The 20388-nt window shown below is 46.9% G+C and overlaps 3 non-coding genes across 3 annotated transcripts; all 3 read right to left on the bottom strand.

The window, feature by feature from the left end:
* Positions 1–2173: 2173 nt before the first annotated feature.
* Positions 2174–2364, bottom strand: LOC132648159 (U2 spliceosomal RNA). The gene has a single exon (XR_009586538.1). It is a non-coding gene; the product is annotated as a U2 spliceosomal RNA (small nuclear RNA).
* Positions 2365–7803: 5439 nt separating this feature from the next.
* On the bottom strand, positions 7804–7994 carry LOC132648165 (U2 spliceosomal RNA). The gene has a single exon (XR_009586545.1). It is a non-coding gene; the product is annotated as a U2 spliceosomal RNA (small nuclear RNA).
* A 5170-nt stretch (positions 7995–13164) lies between these two features.
* LOC132648147 (U2 spliceosomal RNA) lies at positions 13165–13355 on the bottom strand. Its single transcript, XR_009586531.1, has one exon. It is a non-coding gene; the product is annotated as a U2 spliceosomal RNA (small nuclear RNA).
* Positions 13356–20388: the final 7033 nt, after the last annotated feature.

Genomic DNA, 20388 nt, shown 5'->3' with positions numbered 1-20388 from the left:
GTTATCTTTTAACCTATGATTTTTTTTTTAAAGATCTCTTGTTTGTGTGTGGTTTTGTTTGTTTGTTTTGTTGAGACAAGGTCTCTCTTTGATAGCCCTGGCTATCCTGGAACTTACTCTGTAGACCAGGCTGGCCTTGAACTCAGGAGATCCACCTGCCTCTGCCTCCCAAATGCTGAGACTAAAGGTGTGCACCACCAGTGCTCAGCCCTTCATCTTCATTATTTTAAACTGTGTATATTTGTGTGTACATGGGGGAATGGGGAATGTGCACATGAGTGCAGTGCCCAAGGAGGCAGAGGCATTGGATCCCCGTGAGGAGGAATTTTAGACAGTTATGAGCCACTTGATGTGGTGCTAGGAACTGAATTCACTCAGATTTCCCAGAAGAGCACTGAACCATCTCTCCAGCCTCCTAACTTGTGACTTTTCCTCAAAGAACAGAGGCAAACAAACATAAGGGTGTATCTCTATTTCTAAGAGATATTTGAAAAACTGTGAGCCATTAAGGATCACAGGGGTGTGGCGGTCGGCACACATCTGTAACCCCAGAACTTAGGCGGAGGCAGGAGGATCAGGAATTCAAGGTCGTCCTCAGCTGCTTAGGCAGATCATGAACTCCAGACAGCTTTTACAGTCTTACTGCAAAATAAAAATAAAAACACTGAGATTGTGGCACATTTATCATCGGCACAGCTGGAGCAGAGTAGTTTGCAGTTCCTTTGGCCCGTGAATCAAAAGTGTGTAAGACTAAAACCACTGCCCGTGGGCACAATCTGTTGCCTCCACATCTGGCAGCATTCTTGCATCTCCTTGGAGGAGTGGTCCCCAGGGAGGATGCCATTTTGCATGGGATGGCTTACCCATGAATGTGACTTTCTGCTAGATCCCCATAGACGCCACACTGTAATTCCAACAAGAGGACTTCAGTCTGAGGAGTATGATGGGATTTCTTGTAGAGGATTGACTAGAGATGTTGAAACTTTGAAAGGGCCAGGTGATAGTGGCTCATGCCTTTAATCCTGGCACTCAGATCTCTGTGAGTTCAAGGCCAGCCTGGTCTTACAAAGGGAGATCCAGAACAGCCAAAGCTATACAGAGAAACCGTGTCTCGAAAAACACACATGTACAAAATAACAATAACATCAGAAACCTTGAAAGAATATGAGAAGAATGGAAAAAGCAGCCAGCACTACAGGGAGGGCTGAGAAGAAGCCCTCAAAGCTGAGCCTTCCCACCCGGACACTCATACAACCAGATCCGGTGCCTTGATGCCTCGAGAAGCCAAACCCACCTCCTCCTGCAGCGACGGTTCTCACCAGTGGGTCAGGACCCTCAGAAAACACATATTTCTGATGGTCTTAGGAACCCCCAGTTACACACTTATTTTTGTTGCTACTTCATAGCTGTAATTTTGCTGCTGAGCCACGACTCGGGTCCTAAGACCATCAGAATTATGTGATTTACAATGGTTGTGACCCACAGGTTGAGAACCATTGGCCATCCCCTCCTTTGGACCATGCCTAGGGCCACCTGACAAAGGACAAGCCATGTAAAGAGCCGCTCTCAGTTTTCACAAGGCTGACAGTAAGCAACCCCTTACATTACACATTACGTAGTGACTTCTCTGCTAGCCTTGTGTAAGTGGGAATCCGGCACCCAGGCCCACTAACTTACTTCCCTCTATTGCTGTGCCCACTGTACCAGTTCTGGGATGTGCCTGACTGAGGTGTGTAGCTGGCCTTGGAGTGGGAGGGTAAGTATTGATGTGGTATATATAGAAGTAGCGCTTCAAGCCTCCCTTTCTGGGCTAAATTTTTCAGCTGTCGTTGACCAGAATTTTACGTGCACACTAAACCCTCTCTCCCCGAGGCGTTTTACATCCCATATAAATACCAGTTGCATCTGCAGATTGGACATTCAATAGGTTTTATAACCACCCCTGGCTGAGGTCTTATGGAAATTTTGACCAAATCCAACATCCATGATATAAATCTGGGAGAAATACACTTTAGATACAATAAGCAATCTATGTAGTAAGCCCATAGACAACAGGAAACCTAAGCGAAAAGGAGTTGAAACACAATCATTAGTGTCTCTTCACACTTGCTAACTGTTTGGCGTCCAAAGAAGAGAAACACCAAGTTCTTTCTTTCACAAATATTATTCCCCGAGGGGGTGCACCGTTCCTGGAGGTACTGCAATACCAGGTCGATGCGTGGAGTGGACGGAGCAAGCTCCTATTCCAACTCCTAGCTCCAAAAATCCATTTAATATATTGTCCTCGGATAGAGGACGTATCAGATATTAAACTGATAAGAACAGATACTACACTTGATCTTAGCCAAAAGGCCGAGAAGCGATGCTCAACCAAAGCCGCGCACCCGTGCCCTGCGCCCGCGACACACACTGACATCGTGGTCACCGCTCGCGACCCGCCCTCCCGGCCTCCCCGGCGCCTCCTTCCGCCTGCCGCCCGCGTCCGCGTCCTCCGCGCCCCACTCCCTCTCCGGCACCCGCGGCTTCAGCGCAGGAATTCCACGGCCCCGGCTCTCCCGGCGTTCCCCGCGCGCGCTCGCCGCATCTGATTTGCATGTCCCCGCCCCTGGCGAGGGCGTGGCGATCAAGACTCCTCCCGGCTGCCTCCGCGCGGCGCACGTGTCCTCTCCCAAGCGCTTCCGGTTCACCCTCCTCTGAGAACGGATGCGCGAGGGGCGGATCCTCGGCCGGATGCACCTGAGGAGCGGAGTGCGGGAAGGTGGCGGGGGACGAGCTTGTCCAAGACGCGAAGGGGCTGGTTTCGAGTTGTTTGGCGTTTCTGGGAGCGAATGAATGAGTTTGGTGGATTCTAGTCCACGCGGCCGACCATCCGCGCCGCTTTCCCCAAACCCTGAAGCTATGTGTGACTTAACGCCGAGTCCTTCCCTGTCTCACCTGATCACTTAAGGACTGAATCCCGGTCTTTTCTGCATCCTCCGCAACCTCGAGTGAATGTTACGGCCCCTGGGCATTCACTGTCCGTCGTTTGGGGCCAATTATTTTTTACTCCAGTCTGCAGTCTTTGAGGGCTGTGGTATGCCCATGTTGAGTGCATAGCATACATTAGGTGCTCAGCCAATGTTTGTGGAGAGTCTAAACGACGTGTTTGATGCACACAAGCCCAGAATCAGAAGCATCTGGGACCCTGGCCCGATTCAGTGAAGAAGGAGGAGATAATGGGGATGTTCTGGGAAATGTTTTGAGGTCAAGGCTGAAAGATGCCAGTAAGTTTCTGTGACCCTTTCACTTAACTTTTAAGTTGAAATTTGTCACTTAGGTCAACGTCTCGGGGGCGAGGGGGTGGGGGTTTCCAAGATGGCCAAGGGGTTTATTCCAAGGGGTTTAACTCCCAAATACCACACCTGAGAACAAACAGCATGAGCTCTGCAAGATCATGATTTCCTCTGTAAAGTGACTGCACAGTACACAGTACCTTTAAATGTCTCGGGAGACAGGAGGGAAAGCAAGAGTGGACAGTGGTAAGGGTTCTTGCGAAGCTGGATGTTAAGTTCCGTTCCTGACCTACCCAGCTGGTGGAAGGAAACAACCGATTGCTGTCACTTGCTGTCTGCCACATTTCCTCCACATGCTCCGTATGGCACGCACTACACGCACACACACAGTTTCTGAAAGTAGAGACAAGAAAGCAGGGAGCCAGTTGGCATCTGCCTATAATTCCAGCACTTGAGAAATGTGGACAGTCTCAGGTTTGAAACTGAGCTATGAATTTCATAGCTCAATTCAGCTATGAAGTCATTAGGGCTAGCATGCTCAACATATATAGGATTATTATTATTTTTTTTTCTTCTGAAAGAAAGGCCTGGAAAGATGGCTTAGTAGAGAAGAATTCTAACTTTCCTTGGAAAGAACAAGTTCAATTCCCAGCCCTCACATCCGGTGGCTCAAATTGGCTAGCAGTTCCAGCTCAGCGGGATCTGCATACATCAGGACATACCCCAAAACACAGGTACACATGATAACTTTTGTGTGTAGCAATGGAATCACTAATCAGTGAAATCTGAAGCCTTCTGGAAGCTCAAAGGCCGGCCCTGTGGATGAGCTTTCCTTAACTCTCAGCACAGCAGAACCCACCACTTTGTGGGAGCAAATGAAGGAACTTGTGTTGAGTGCCACCATTTTGACTTCAGACTCTATTTTACCTAAGCTGACCAACTCCCTCTCTAAGCAACAGTGGTACCCAAAACATAATGCTTGTTGCTAACAACAGAGAGAACAGAGGAGTTTGACTGGTTGGACAAAAAGCTTACATGCTGTGTCAGGTGGCAATGATGGAACTCTTGAGAAAGTCCTTAATCCCTGAGTTCTGATTGGCAAAAATTACAACTAACTTGGCCCAGCAGGTGCTTGAGGTTTTTATGCTTATGAACCCTGCTTATGCCGCTTCTCAGGGCTGCCAGGAAAAACAAGGCTCTCAAGACCCTGTCTAGCAGTCTTGATAGATCAACAACTCTCCTTATGTGGTGGGAATAATAAAATATTTTGTTGTGTCATGAGCCCACTGGTGTTTCTTTCCCCTTCCTCGTAGCACACAGGGGATGCAGTGTAACAATCACAGATCTACGATTAAAACTGTCATATTCCCACTGCAGAACAGAAAGCCAGACAGCTGCATGACCAAGGAGAGCAAGTGGGAGACAGCCCTGGGCTCCCAGGCTCATACCTGAGTTTTTGTTCTCCTAGTCCACTCCAAAGCCCTGGGCGGTGGGTGTGTGCTATCCAGAAGTCCTCTTAGGCAAAATGTAAGGTGTTGCCTACTAAAGTCTTTCATTTGATAAAAACATTTTAGTAAGGATGAAATAGATGTAGGACTTTGAACATATAGATGTAGGATTTTGAACATGGTAGCTGAATGTAACAGATTTGTAATTTAAATCTGTTAAATAATGAAATGAGTCTTGGGCATGTTTAAGTCAACAAAATACTAAACTTAAGCCACGTATTACAGTGTATACCTGTAATGGCAATAACTGGGCAGCTGATACAAGATCACAACTTTGTAGATAGTCTGGGCCATTTAAGGAAACCTTGTCTCAAGAAAAGAACAAAAAGATCCAAGGGACTGGGAACATAGCTCACTCAGTAAGTGCCTTACAAGCACGTGGACCTAAGTTTAATCCCCAGAACCCATGTTTAAAAGGGGGTCGGGGGCTGGAGAGAGGGCTCCATGGTTAGAGCACATACTGATCCTGCAGAGGGCCTGGGTTCCATTCCCAGCACCCAATGTTAGCTCACGATCATCTTTCACTCCATTTTCAGATGGAGTTGCATCTCTCGAGTAGTGCACTTCTTCTGGCATGAAGGCACTAGTTTTGCACAGGTGCACATGCTTGACACGCAGGCTGACTTTCATAAATAAATCTAAAAAGTAAAAAAAAAAAAAAAAATCATAGCCAGGTGTGGGAGCTTGTGCTTGTAACCTCAGTGCTGGGAAGTCCCTGCTAGCCAGCCGACCTAGCCCGACCTAGCCTGCTCAGACTTGCAGACCACTGGCTGTTTCAAAGCGTGAACATGAAGGTATGGATGGCACCCAGGATCAATATGCAGAGCTAGCTTTAGGTCTCTGCCAACATTCGCTCACACACACCCACAGGCAGGCACCAAAACCACCACGCTGGGAATTAGCTCAAGCTGGTAGAGTGCCTGCTCATCATGTATGAAATTCTGGGCTTCACCCAGCATAGCCTAAACGGGGCATGATGTTTTGCCCCAGCAATCCCAGAACTCGGGAGAAAAAAGGAAAAGGATTAGGAGTTCAAGATTAACTCGGTGTTCCAATTTAATCTGTCTGGGACTACGTGAGGCCTTGCCTCAAAAGTACTCCTTAAACTTAATTTCACCTCTTTAAATTTTTCTTTTGTGGGGCTGGAGTGATGACTCAGAGGTTAAGAGCACTGGCTGCTCTTCTAGAGGTCCTGAGTTCATTTCCCAGCAACCACATGGTGGCTCACAACCATCTACAATAAGATCTGGTGCCCTCTTCTGGCATGCAGACAGAACATTGTATACATAATAAATAAAATATTAAAATTTTTTTTCTTTTGAAAATGTTGATACTATATAATTTTACTGTTTTATCTTCCATTACATTTACTTTTAAAATATTTTATTTGTTGGGCCATGGCAGTACATGCCTTTAATTCCAGCACTTGGGAGGCAGAGGCAGGCGGATCGCTGTGAATCTAGCCTGGTCTACAGAGTGAGTTCCAGGACAGCCAGAGCTACACAAAACAAACAAACAAAAAAGAATAAATAATAACTAGAATTGAATAAATAAAGCAATCATAGTGTTAGGACACACACCCGTAATCCCAGTAATTGGAAGATACAGGCTGGAGGACTTGTGTATTAAGGCCTCATCTGAACTACATGAGATTCTGCTTTTAAAACTTTGTGGTGGTTTGAATAGATATAGGGGCCATAGCTTCATGTGTTTGCATGCTTGACCATAGGGAGCAGCATAATTAGGTGGTGTGGCCTGGTTAGAGGAAGTCTGCCACGGTGGGGGTGGCCTTTGAGGTCTCCTGTGCTCATGCTCTGCCCAGTGTTGGGTACAGTCCCTTCCACTGCCTGCAGATCATGATGTAGAACTCTGAGCTCCTTCTCTAGCACCACATCTGCCTTCGTGCTGCCATGCTTCCCAACACGACGATAGTGTAAGCCAGCCCCAAGTAAATGTTTTCCTCTATGAGAGTTGCTGTTGTCACGGCATCGCTTCACAATAGAACTCTCAACTAAAGACAGATATCATCAGTCCATCACCATCACAGCAGAATTCCATAGGAACAAATGTACATTCTGTTGGCATTCAGAGAGTCGGAGCTGAGCTTAGAGCTCCATCAGGACTTAGGGGTTTCTTAGCACAAACCGCCGTGGTTTCTAGCTGCCGTTGATATGCTACGTAGGACGACCTTGAGTGTCTGACCCACACTCTCTCCAGAATGTAGGATTATAGTCATGCTCCACATCGAGATTAGAAATAGGAAAGGTACAGGTTGGTGTGTGGGCACCAATTTATGCTTAACTTTTGTCATGTAAGAGCGGCCCTTGGGGAGCACAGAATCCTTGGTATTGTAGGAGGGTTGGCCCTGCAGAGGTGAGAAGAGCACAGATCTCATCTCTTACGCAAATTTTGGCTGTCCTTTGCATTGGGAAAGTGTTTGCTGAGGCAGAAAGGTTCTAACGGTGCAGTTCATTATGCAGGCACCATACAATGGGAATGTTGTTGGGCACCCCCGTAGAGTTCACTATGGACTTAAACTGTGACAGCGCACGTAAACATGGAAAACAGGGGGCCAACACAAGGCAGCACTCAAAAGGAGAGTGGCCTCCAGGCACACAGAAGAATTCCGCCCCCTTTTTTTAAGATTTTTTTTTTATTAAAAAAAAAAAAGATTATTTATACAGTGTGCTGCCTCCGTGTAATGCCTACATGCCAGAAGAGGGCATCAAATCTCATTAAAGATGGTTATGTGGTTACTGGAAATACGAATCAGACCTTTGTTAGTTGACCAAATCCAAAACTCCTTCATAATAAAGTTTTTGGAAAAGAAACAGTTAAAAACAAGGTAAGTAATTTGCAGGACCTCTACAGCCAACATAAAAATCCAATGAAAAGAAAATAGAGCACAGAAAAGCATGCAAACTAAAATTAGAGTAAACAGAATAAACGTTAAACAGAACGAAGAATGCTATAGAAAACATAAGAGTAATCAAGCTCTTTTCTTGGACAAGTATTGTTCCCCGAGGGGGTGCACCGTTCCTGGAGGTACTGCAATACCAAGTCGATGCGTGGAGTGGACGGAGCAAGCTCCTATTCCAACTCCTAGCTCCAAAAATCCATTTAATATATTGTCCTCGGATAGAGGACGTATCAGATATTAAACTGATAAGAACAGATACTACACTTGATCTTAGCCAAAAGGCCGAGAAGCGATGCCCGACCAAAACCGCGCACCCGTGCCCTGCGCCCGCGACACACACTGACATCGTGGTCACCGCTCGCGACCCGCCCTCCTGGCCTCCCCGGCGCCTCCTTCCGCCTGCCGCCCGCGTCCCCGTCCTCCGCGCCCCACTCCCTCTCCGGCACCCGCGGCTTCAGCTCCAGATTCCACGACCCCGGCTCTCCCGGCGTTCCCGCGCACGCTCGCCGCGTCTGATTTGCATGTCCCCGCCCCTTTGTGGGGGTCGTGCTGAGGACGGGCCGAGCTTCACAGACACTTCCGGCTTGGCGTCCACCGAAAATAGTGGGACCCGACCAGATGACCCCGCGAAGCCACCGAGGTGGACGGTGGCCGAAAGGCGGACGTGCTGGTCTTGGTTTGCGTTGGTTTAAGTAGGAACTCCCCCTCCTAAAAGGCTGGCTCCCTGTGGGTGGTGTAAGGACACTGGCGTTGCGGTGATCGTCTCTGCTAAGTATTTCCATAATGTTGACAAGGCAAACTTACTTGGGTAAAAGCCGTACTAAATGTTGATCCCCTTCCTCCCCTCCAAAAAAGTGTCTTATTTGTTGAAATTCCTTAACTGGAGCCGGGCGAGGTGGTGCACGCTTGTAATCCCAGCACTCTGGGAGGCAGAGGCAGGCCGATCTCTGTGAGTTGGAGGCCAGCCTGGTCTACAAAGAGAGTCCAGGACAGCCAGCGCTACACAGAGAAACCCTGTCTCAAAGGAAAACAACATAACAACAACAACAACAAAAAATTCCTTAATTGTGTGATGTCTTTGAACTGCTTTACAGATTTCAGACTTAAAAAAAAATGCAGATGCTTAACACTAGCAGATGCAATAATAATGCAGGGATCAATGGTACTTTGGCACGTGATAGCACAGCCCTTAACAGACGAAGGGATCCTTAGCTCCCAGAATATTACATCATGTTCAGTTAAAGGCCAAGAGCTGGAAGGATGGAGAATCACAGAGGGTTCAGAACAACCCTGATGGGAGTTTACCCGGAACTTACACTGAAGAGCTATAGGCTCTGGCCTGGTTCTGTGTCTCGTTGAGTGTTATAGAGAAATAACAGAGGAGTAAAGCTGGGTGGGGAAGGCAGGGTGGAAGAACAGATCAGGCAAGGCCTAAGCTATAGGAGACCCCGCCTCAAGTAAAAGACAATTTCCTGAATGTAAAGGGCAAAACCGTAAAGGAGCACAGTCCTAAATGTGTTCATGTGTAAGCACTCAGGCCTGAAAGCTTTGGAGCCTCTTACAGCATACACAAACACCACCATGATACGTTCTATTAACGAGTTTTTGTTGTGTTTCCTTATATTAGGAACTTTTATCACCTTGTAACCATTACCTATTTAATCAGTTTTTACTAGCCTCTAGTTCACTAAGGAAAAGGCACACGTGGTGGTTTGAATAAGAATGCCCCCCCTGGAGACTCATATACTTGAATGCTTACTCACCAGGCAGTGGATTAGGAGGTCGGTGTCACTGGGGATGGGGGCTTTGGGGACCTCTGGAAAACAGAGCTCTTAACTTCAGAGCCACCTCTCCAGCACCTAGATGCCTTTTCTTTTTTATAAGGATTTCCTTGGTCATGGTGCCTCTTCACAGCAATAGAACAGTGACTAAGACAGTTCAGCATAGTAGGTCATACTAAATTTTTGTCAGGAATCCAGTAAGACCTTTCGAGGTATTGTTAGGAGGGCTGACCTTCCCAAGGTGAAGGAAATTTGAAGCCAGATCCATGTGATCATTGTTCTTTCGGCACTGGAAAAGCTATGGCAGGAAATCTGTGTCGTCAAGGAAACACAATAAAACGGGGATACTGGGTACACAGGCAAAGTTAACCATGGGTTTATGGTTAGCTGTTGCGGTAGATTTAAACAAAGACAGGGCTGAAGTAAAAAAAAAAAAAAAAAAGAGCACACTGCACGAATCAGAGCATGAGTCCCTCAAGGCACACATAAATACACATTTGAGGTTCCTAACCTTACAAATGTTTTTCTCTGTGTGTAGAGAACAAAAAAGTCCTTGTGTGTACATGTAAGCCCAGGAGAAGCTAGGGAAAGTTAAACACACAGGCGTGTCTCTTGAAAGGAAGATTTCATCTGTTCTCTTAGAATGCTGGAGAAGAGTGTCCTTTACAACCGGGTGATCCTTTGCTATCTGTAGACAGCAGGCTCCTCCTGTATCCCCCAGAATTTATGCTCCCCTTTCCCCAGACTCTTCCCCCTAAATCTTGAGCACTGCTTCTAGGCCTTAAAACCCATCCTTACCAGTGTTACTTGTGTCTTACAAGAGCCTAAGTGCCTTTGTTGGTATGATGTTCTTTTGGAATGTACACACTTTACCCTTGTTCATTCAAATACTGAGTTCTCTCCCCCACTCTCTAGTTTCAATCCGAACATTGCGTTGTGATACTTACTCTAAGCATCACCTGTCTCAACTTTGTGCAAACATGCCAACAACCAGCCACAATGTTGAGCAATGGAGAGGAAGAAGTAGGAGGGAGAGGGGAGGAGCCAGAAGACAGGAAGGAGTGGGAGGCAGAGGAGGAGGAGGAGAAAGAAGCAGGGAGAGCAGAGGCTGGGGGAGAGGTCTTGGAACAACGTTGGAGAAATGAACCAGACCTAAGATACCACTAAAAGCAAGTATAATGGGTAAAATCTGAATGGTAGAACTATGCGGGCTTGGAGGTTTAGGAGAGAATAATTATTGCCCAGAATTGTGCTCTAGGTTAACTAAGTAAATCCCAGTCTCTGTGTGGTGACTTAGGTATACAGCTGTTTAGGATTAACCGCAGAATTACTAAAAGATGTATCAATAGCAAATGTTAAACGCAACACAACATGATTGCTATGTTATTCTAGGGCCAGGCTAATCCTGACTCTCATAGACAGTGTGTTTACTTCAGTCAGTCTCTCCAGACCCTAAATTTTGGGCACCATCTCTTAGTCAATAGTACACGTGTTTGGTTTGGTTAGTAGGTTTTTTTGTTTTGTTGTTTTTTCCTTCGAGACAGGGTTTCTCTGTGTAGCCCTGGCTGTCCTGGACTCACTCTGTAGACCAGGCTGGCCTCAGACTCACAGAGATCCCCCTGCCTCTGCCTTCCAAGTGCTGGGATTGAAGGCGTGCGCCACCACTGCCTGGCTAACAGTACCCATTCTTATGAAAGAAGCCACGTGTACTTTGTAAGGAATTTCGGTGTAAACATGCATTAAATTTGTTGTACACCTGGGACTGAGTTAACTGTTACCAGAAAACCTCCCCCCCCAAAAAAAAAATTGTGCTGCACTTAAATATGACTAAAACAAACCAGCTGGTGTCAGACTGTGGAAGTCTGAACCAGTGACAGGCAGCTAAGTCAAACTAAACCAAGTTTTATCCTTCCCTCACTCAGATCATTTTCCTGCTGGTTGTAACAGATCATTTTCCTTACAGAGACCACCACCACCATCACCACAACCAAGACACACAAACACACACACACACACACACCACACACTTCCTCTGAGGATGAATAGTTTGTCATCTTTGTATTCCATAAAATACTAGGCTGACACTCACTAACGTATATGAGGAGAAAGACCACCAACCCAAACCACGACCAAAATCATTAAAGTAAGTAATTAAAGCCTTTCAAATTCCATGTACATGGGCTCAGTGATTAAGAGCACTGTCTGTTCTTCCAGAGGTCCTGAGTTCAATTCTCAGAAACCACATGTGATCTGATGCCCTCAGATCTGGCATGCGGGTGACCTGCAGATAGAGCACTCCTTTGACCCCAGCACTTGGGAGGCAGGGGCAGGTGGATCTCTATGAGTTCAAGGCCAACCAGGTCCCAAAACAGTCAGAGGTATACAGAGAAGCCCTGACTAGAAAAAAATTAAATCATACACATGGGCTGTATCTCCCTAAGATGGAGCATTGGACTGGGGGAAATGAGGTTTTATAGCTCAGGGATAAGGGTGTTCCAAATGGGGGGGTCTGAAAGACAAATAGGTGAGGTTACAGAAGCAAAAGAAAAGCAAAATAGTTTGGTATAACAACCTCTTGTGAAACAAAGACACTGTTGCAAGGTGGTCATGACAAGATGGTGACAAGGTGGTCTTAATAATGTAGTCATAACCAGGTGGTCATAATAACCTTTGAAACAAATGCATCGTTGCCATTTTTTGTAACAGAACTATCTGTAGTTAAGGTTACAGGTGGGACACAGCCCAATCCTTGAGAAACAAATTTAATGTTAAATAGGCATGAACCTACTTTGTCTTTACTATCATATGGCTTTGAAGGGTAAGATGGAGGCAGGCTGGTTTATCAATAATGTGATAATAAACACTTGGTAAAAAAAATGAGTACTTCAGGAGGTCACAAGCAGGGACTGGAGAGATGGCTTGGAGGTGGCTGCTCTTGCAGAAGTCCTGAGTTCAACTCCCCAGCAACACATGGTCTATAATGAGTGCCCTCTTCTGAACTGCAGGTCAGAACACTGTATATGCATAATCTTAAAAACAAGGAATCCCGCCAACCCCCTACCTACTCCACTAAGGTTTGAATGCTCACAAACATTTATACACACACACACAAATTATTTTTAAAAAGTTACCTTTAAAGGGCTGGTCGAGGTGGCACAAACCTGTAATCCCCTTGGGAATCAGAGGCAAGTGGATCTCTCTGAGTTCGAGGCCAGCCAGGGCCAGGTCTAAAACAGGAGTCCAGGACAGCCAAGGCTACAGAGAGAAATCCTGTCTGGAAAACAAACAAAACAAAACAAAATAATAAAACAATTAGCTTTCAAAACTAGTTTTCGACACCCCTGGCCTCATTCTTAACCGGCAAGTCCTGGACAGTCCTGGCTGTGTTACACAGAGAAACCCCATGTCAAGAAAACAGTGTTGCGTGCAACACTGGCAGGTGCTTTCTCAACCAGCAAACTGCAACTTGTGACGTCCTAAAATAGTCAAAAGAGGATCAACTGTAAACCATTCAGCATAGAAATCCAACCTAAAACACTAGTAGAAGCAAACTAAGTACCTCCAGAGAGAAGACCACTGCACAAGCACAGTGACTAGGTAGGAATTGAAAAAAAAAAAACAAAAAAGAAAGAGTGCCACACGAGAGAATACAGTTCTTTTTCTTAACTGTGATTACTCCCCCAAGGGGGTGCACCGTTCCTGGAGGTACTGCAATACCAGGTCGATGCGTGGAGTGGACGGAGCAAGCTCCTATTCCAACTCCTAGCTCCAAAAATCCATTTAATATATTGTCCTCGGATAGAGGACGTATCAGATATTAAACTGATAAGAACAGATACTACACTTGATCTTAGCCAAAAGGCCGAGAAGCGATGCCCGACCGAAGCCGCGCACCCGTGCCCTGCGCCCGCGACACACACTGACATCGTGGTCACCGCTCGCGACCCGCCCTCCCGGCCTCCCCGGCGCCTCCTTCCGCCTGCCGCCCGCGTCCGCGTCCTCCGCGCCCCACTCCCTCTCCGGCACCCGCGGCTTCAGCTCTAAATTCCACGACCTCGGCTCTCCCGGCGTTCCCGCGCACGCTCGCCGCGTCTGATTTGCATGTCCCCGCCCCTGGCGAGGGGCGTGGCGACCTGGGGTTGAGCATCCCGTTCTCGGCAGCCTCCGCGCGGCGCGGTAGGCTGACTTCGAGGCTCTCCTTGTTTGGTCCTTCCCCTCCAGGTGTGGGACCCGATCACTCAGCAACCTGACCGCGTGGGTGTCCCCGCCTTCCCGCCGCTCCTGCTTCCTGCCCGCGCGAATTAGAAGTGGTCCTGCGTATTTTAGCGAGTCCTGCCTGTGGCATTGGGAAAGTTTTGTTAAGCATCTTCGGGTAGTCTCAAGGACCTCCTCTACCGAGGATGCTGGAAAAATGACCGGGTGGTTGAGAGCACTTAACTGCCCTTGCAGGATCCGGATTCGGTTACTACCTTGTGGTACAGCTGTCTTATCAGTTCCAGGAGAGCCAACACCCCCTGTTGGCATCTGTGGACCACAGGCCAAGACATCCATACACATAAAATGAGTCTTAAAAAAAAAGCTTTTGGCCTCACTACATATTAGAATTTCTGGACAACTAGGATGAAGCAGGGTTGAATTTAAGATTTTTAAACCGATTTAAGCCGAGGAGTTAACAGGCACGCAGGAAAAGGACAGTGCACACCCACGTGTGAATGTGGACCTCTCAAGATCGTGTGTCGTAGCAGTAGCAATGTATATGATTTTTGTGTCTCCTGACTGTGTACTCTTCAAGACATTTGTAAGGATCTCCCCACACCTGCCTTCTGAGCGGTTCCTGGGGTGGCTCGGATAGGATCACGATCTGCAGGTGAAAACAAAACGTTGCACAATGGGTTAAGATACGCCTTTCACTGTGAAAATGCGTGTGTGTGTGTGGGTGTGTGTGTGTGTGTGTGTGTGTAGGGTGTGATTTACTTTCTCTTATAGCTGGGAAAGAGGAAGGTTCGTTGCTACTTGAATGTTTCTATTTTCAGTACCTATATATAGAAATAATGTCTCAGTATAGGCAAGGTCATTGGAAATGTTGTTGATTGTGCTTGAATTACTGACAACTGGAGAAAAAAAAAAAACAAACTTCAACTGACACCAGGAAAACGTTCTTCCAAGTCCCAGTAATTTACCACCACCACCACCACGTTTTTTTGTTTTGTTTTTTGTTGTTGTTGTTGCTCAAAGTTGTCCCCTGGCCGCCACATGTGTACATTGGTACGTATGTACTTCCTCCATCACATACAAACACACACAATAATAATAAAGTTGAGAGAGGGACGGAGGAGCAGACGCTGAAGTAACTGCTGCTCTTCCATCCATTCAGACCAGCGCAGAGCCTGGAACTCCGGCTCTGGGAATCTGCTGCCCTCTTCCGGTTTCTGCAGCTACCAGCATGTGCCAGACCCAAACACATTCTCGTAAAAAAGGGTAAATAGTTTCTGCTCAAAGAATTCATTTTAATATGATTTTATTTACCAAAAGAAACCAAACAGGGTGTTTACTCGAGTTCTCAAACTAGGAATGGTCCAGTCAGGAGACTTCAGGAGGAGGCAATGGGACATTAGCAACCCAGCCCTTCACTCATATTTTCTTCTGGGAAATTGACAGGGACGGTCAGTCAGGGAACAGCGGCATCTTCTAAGTCCTCCAGTTTTTCCTGGGACTTGGTCCATGGAGGGTTACTTGGGAAAAATCCTCTCTTTAGGTAGGAGCCGTTTCACACATGCCTCTCTCCACACACATGGACTAATTCCTAAAGGAAAGCTGTGTTTTCTTCATTTAAAACCAAAACAACAGCCTCCCCCAAACTAGTATTTGAAAACTGGATCTTTGTGATGTCAAAGCTGATAGTCTGCTTTTTTTCCATCAGGTCTTTACCCAAACCAGCTGGAAACCCAGAGCCTGCCTTGTTTCTGCTACACTTTTCAGCAGGTTGTCAAGCTTGGTGGCAAACACCTGTACTTGTAGAACCATGTTGACAGCCCCAGGGCCTTCTTGACCGGAATTAGGTACTTAAAATGTTGGTGTGCTCTAAAAAACTATTTTATTTACGTCTCTACTTCCCTTCTCCATCCCAACCCTTCCAACACCGGGTAGGAGAGAAAGAAGGTTAGTGGGTATAGGGGCGTAGTTCTCTTTAGACTACTTCCTGTTGTTTAGGGTTGTTGGGTTCCTCAGGGCAAATCCAATCATCATTCTAGGATATCTCCAACAACTTCTTCTTGTCAAATGGAAAAACAACAACCAAGAGCAGCATGGAAGAGCTCCTCTTCCCTGGTTCCCCCTTTCTCTCTCTGGGCTCTGTCATTCACTCCCTCTCCAGAGTCCTCAGAATTAAACTATCTGCAGCTGGCAAAGAGCCCCTCTCAGAGCCCGACTGAGGCAAACAGTCTGCTGCTGTGGACAGTCCGAATCAGCCCCATATTCCCACACCTGGGATTAAAACAGAACCATGTTTGCATACATAACTGAGTTTGTAAAGACACCAGAACTTCCACTACGGGGAAACAGATGCAGATGGCTGGTCTTGTGCCTGGCATGCTGTGATCATTCAGTAGAACAGTGGTTTCCTAAGAGGCAGCTCTGCATCCTCTGCCCTATGCCGAGCCCCGTCTCCGGCCCTCAGCTGCTGCAGCAGTCTGTCACTCCAGCCCCACACGTGGAGATGTAACTTATTTCCTAAGGTATAATCTTTGATTTTTAAGGTATCCAGGGAATGTAGGGCGCTTCCTCATGGAGGGGGACAGTTGGAAGCTGGGAAGGAGGTGGTGAGTCGTGTTGGTGTCAAGGAGATAGGAAACTTAATTTCTGACATTGAGCAGACACTGTCTAGGCCTTGCTGTCTGTGACTTCCCTCTTCCTCCCTTATACACGGCTGTTAGAAGATTAATGCTGAATTACATAAGAAATACAGTAATGCAGCCTCTTACGTCTTGGCAGAGGATCACTGCTGTCCTTTTTGTCACATTGCCCCTTTGTGTCCCCTCCCCTCAGGGCTGTCTGGACTAGGCAGCAGGCTGAAACTGCCGGGTGATTACATAGTTGCAACACTGACTCCACACTTGAAATGTCACCTGCAGGAAAGAAGGGGGGGGGAGACTCACTAGCCTCAGGAGGTGAACAAAAGGTCGCGTGCCCCGGAGAAGGAAACGCTGGAATAGTCTTGAGAACCCCTACACAACGGTGCAACAGGAAGTGGACAGTTGCTGAAGGTGGAGATGGACCAGCCAAACGCAGCAAGCAGGACATGTTCAGACTCTGCGGCTCCCTGCCAGCACGGTAGAGAGCTGCTTTCACGTTGTCCCTGTGCCTTGTAAACTAACCCCTCACCCACAGTCCTGTTAGTAACCCCAACAAAAACCCATTGGTTCACCTGGACGTCAGTGCAGTTACTACTCTGTTCTGTTGTGGACTCCCTTTCTGGGGTGAGTATGTGTTGCCCCAGGAAAAGTCTGCCATGCTTTGGCTGCGCAAGGGGGAGCTTTTTTTAGGTTGGTGCAGTTAAAGTGGTGTTGGGTCTGGGCTCATGCAAACGAAACACTGAGGATGCCCCGTAAGAGGAGCGGGGGGGGGGGGGGGGGGGAACAAACAGCTTCATTTCCAGACACAGACTGAGACCAGGGACACGGCTCAGGGTAGGAACATCGAAACCGTGAGACCCAGCCTTTTTTCAGTCAGTTTATATAGGCAAAAACCGTAACTGGCTCCTGCAAAGGGTTGCCGGGGGAACAGGGTGGTCGGCTCTGACTGGAGTTGTACTAATTAGACAAAGCAGGTTTTTCTGACCTTTAATTTAACGGGTCCTGGCTAGCTTGTGCTCAAAGACAGCTGCACGTGTAGCTGACCACCGACCGAGGCCATAAGACATGTAGATCGGAAACACAGTTTGTTGGTGGATGTGATCAGGTACGGGGATTTCTCCCAGAGTGGAAGGTATAAACCTTTTCCTCAGAACATAAACATATTTTTAATTATTTGCTCTTGGTCAGCTTGACCTCATGCAGAGAGTTCTCTCTGGACCGGAGATGGGGGTCTTTGGTGTTGATAGTGGAGTATAGCAGCCCTTAGCAAGATGGGGCGTGACCGCTGCCACTGTGGTCCCTGCTTTGGTGGGGAGACTCATTCTGAATGTGAGTGGCAGTAATCTGTGTGCTGGAGTCTTGCACTGAATAGAAAGGAGAAAGCAAGCTGAATTGTGATGGTTACAAATTAACTCCAGGGGCTGGAGAGATGGCTCAGAGGTTGAGAGCACTGTCTTGCTCTTCCAGAGGTCCTGAGTTCGGTTCCCGGCAACCACACGGTGGCGCACAACCATCTATAATGGGATCCGGTGCCCTCTTCCTGCATGCAGGTGTGCCTGCAGATAGAGCATTCCTATACATAAAATAAACAAATCTTAAAAAATAAAAAAAAAGAAAACAAAAAACCCCCTAACTTCATTGCTTCAAAGTAAGTTTCTGTGAACAAAGGGGAAAAACCTTGAAATCGGTAAGACCTTATTCTTAGCCTAAGGACTGCTAACCACAGCATGTGTAGACCACCACCCTAAGGTCAGCCTTACCAGCAGTTGAGTCTTAACGGCAATCTAAAAAACCGATCTCGGAGCCCCCTTTTCTTCTATTGTGTAATTGTGAAAAGCAATTATGGGAGTTGACTTAGCTTTGATAGTATATAGTTGGGCCTGTTGTGCAGATAGGTACACCCTGTAGTTAAGCAAGAGAAAAAGTGTGGAAGTTCTGGGCTGACTTTTGCCCTCCCAGGGCCATGCCTCTTGTGCTTCCGGCTGATTTTCCCTCTCCTGCTCTTAGTCTAAGCTCTCGCTTTTCTTGTCTCCCAGGTCCTCTTCACCTGAGCACTGTGTGAATTTGCATGACAGATGAACCTGCTATGAATCTGGTTCCTTCCATCGCACAGAACATTAGTCCTGTTGTTGGCCAACAAGGGTCAGGGTGAGGCCTGTTGGTTGAGAGGTGAGGAAGGAGGTGTTCTCTGTGCCGAGTTAACAGAAAATACCTGAAATCAAGGGCTTTCTGTCTGGTGTTTAAGGCAGGCCAACCCTTTATTTTCTAGGGCCCACGTCAGTTGTTATAAAATCAGAAATACTTATGAAAAAAAAGAGACAGGATCCCACTCTGTATTCCTGACTGGCTTGGAACTCTCTATGTGGACCAGGTTGGCCTTGAGCTCACCGGAATACACCTGCTTCTGTCTCCCAGGTGATGAGATTAAAGGCTTGGGACATCACACTTGTCTCCAGCCAGTAACCAGGGCCATGAATGCATACGGAAATCTGGGCTTGTAGTTGAGGGAATTCTTGTTTGGAAACATGGAGAACCTGGAATCACAGGACCTGTGGACGACAGGACAGTGCAGGCAGGAGCAGCAAAGAACTAGAAAATATTAAAGTCACCACAGATGTGGCCTTTTTTTCAGCCCACTCCATGTACAGCATGTAGGTGGCCTGCAGTCAGTGTGAAAACATTTCTACTGGTCCTGTTGTGTAGTTCACACTCTGGGAATGATATTTTGGCTTTAGATATCCATTTGTCCTTGCAATTCTAGACTAATGTCTTGTCTAGATGGGACCCAGTAAAGTGGTCCCTGTACCCACTTCTATCCCACTTCTATTGAGCTTTCCTTTTTAAAATTTTATCATTTTGCATGCCTGGGTGTTTGTGCAGTGCCCTTGGAGGCCATTAGGGGGGCAGTTTCCTGGTACTGGCGTTGCAGACCATTGTGAGCTCTCCCCTGAGTGTTGGAAGTCGAACCTGGGATCTCTGGGAGAGCATCCAGAGCTCTTCACTGCCTCAGTAGTCCTAACCTTCTTTGACAAGTGTCCAAACAGTTAGTTTTAAGACTTAACAGAAGTTTCAGCCAGATGTGTTTATGTAAGACAGGTAAGGAAAAACCCCTAGAAATTAGAAGGGAGGCAGAGGCAGCTATCAATGAGCACAGCCTACCCTGACTTGATAGCCGGTACAGAACTCCTTCGGAAGGTGTATCTGAGTTAAAGGCCAGCCTGGTCTATAAGTGAGTTGAGGACAGCCAGGGCTGTTACACAGAGAAACCCTGTCTAAAAAAAACCAAACAAACAGGGCTTAGAGAGATGGCGCAGAGCTTAAGAGCACTAACTGCTCTTCCCGGGGTCCTGAGTTTAATTCCTGGCGACCACAAGGGTGTGTTTGGGGCATATATAATGAAATCTAGTGCCCTCTTCTGACCTGCAGGTCAGAACACTGTATACGTAATACAGTGTTAAACCCTCCCCCCCCCAAAAAAAAAAAGAAAAAAGAAAAAAGCACTAGCTACTCCATTATGGCTGTGTGCTCACAAACATTTATATGCACACGCAAATTATTTTCTAAAGAGTTACCTTTAAAGGACTGGTCGAGGTGACACACACCTATAATTCCTTGGGAAGCAAAGGCAAGCGGATCTCTGTGATTTAGAGGCCAGTCCAGGACAGCCAAGGCTACATAGAGAAATCCTGCCTGAAGAAAACACACACACACACACACACACACACACAAAAGATAAAATATTATCTTTCAAAACTAGTTCTGGTCTCATTAACAACAGGCTGTGTTACAGAGAAACCCTATCTATCGCATGGAAACAGCAGGTAGGTGCTTTTTGATCCAACAGATGCACATTGGGAGCGCAGACAGATGCATCCACTACTTGAAAGATGAAGTTAACTATTAGATAATTATCTAATAACTTGGGGAGTTATCTGATAGAAACAAATCAGTGGCAAGCCAGGAAAAAAATAAAAAAACTTGCTCTTCAAAGAGGTGGACACCTGAAAAAAAAAAGAAAATACAACTCTCTCATTTAACCATAACTTTTTTCCCCCA

The sequence above is a fragment of the Meriones unguiculatus genome, chromosome 15 (genome assembly GCF_030254825.1).
Source record: "Meriones unguiculatus strain TT.TT164.6M chromosome 15, Bangor_MerUng_6.1, whole genome shotgun sequence".
NCBI classification, from domain to species: Eukaryota; Metazoa; Chordata; class Mammalia; order Rodentia; family Muridae; genus Meriones; species Meriones unguiculatus.
Note: the sequence above shows the minus strand (reverse complement) of the source record. Positions and strands in the feature narration are given on the sequence as shown.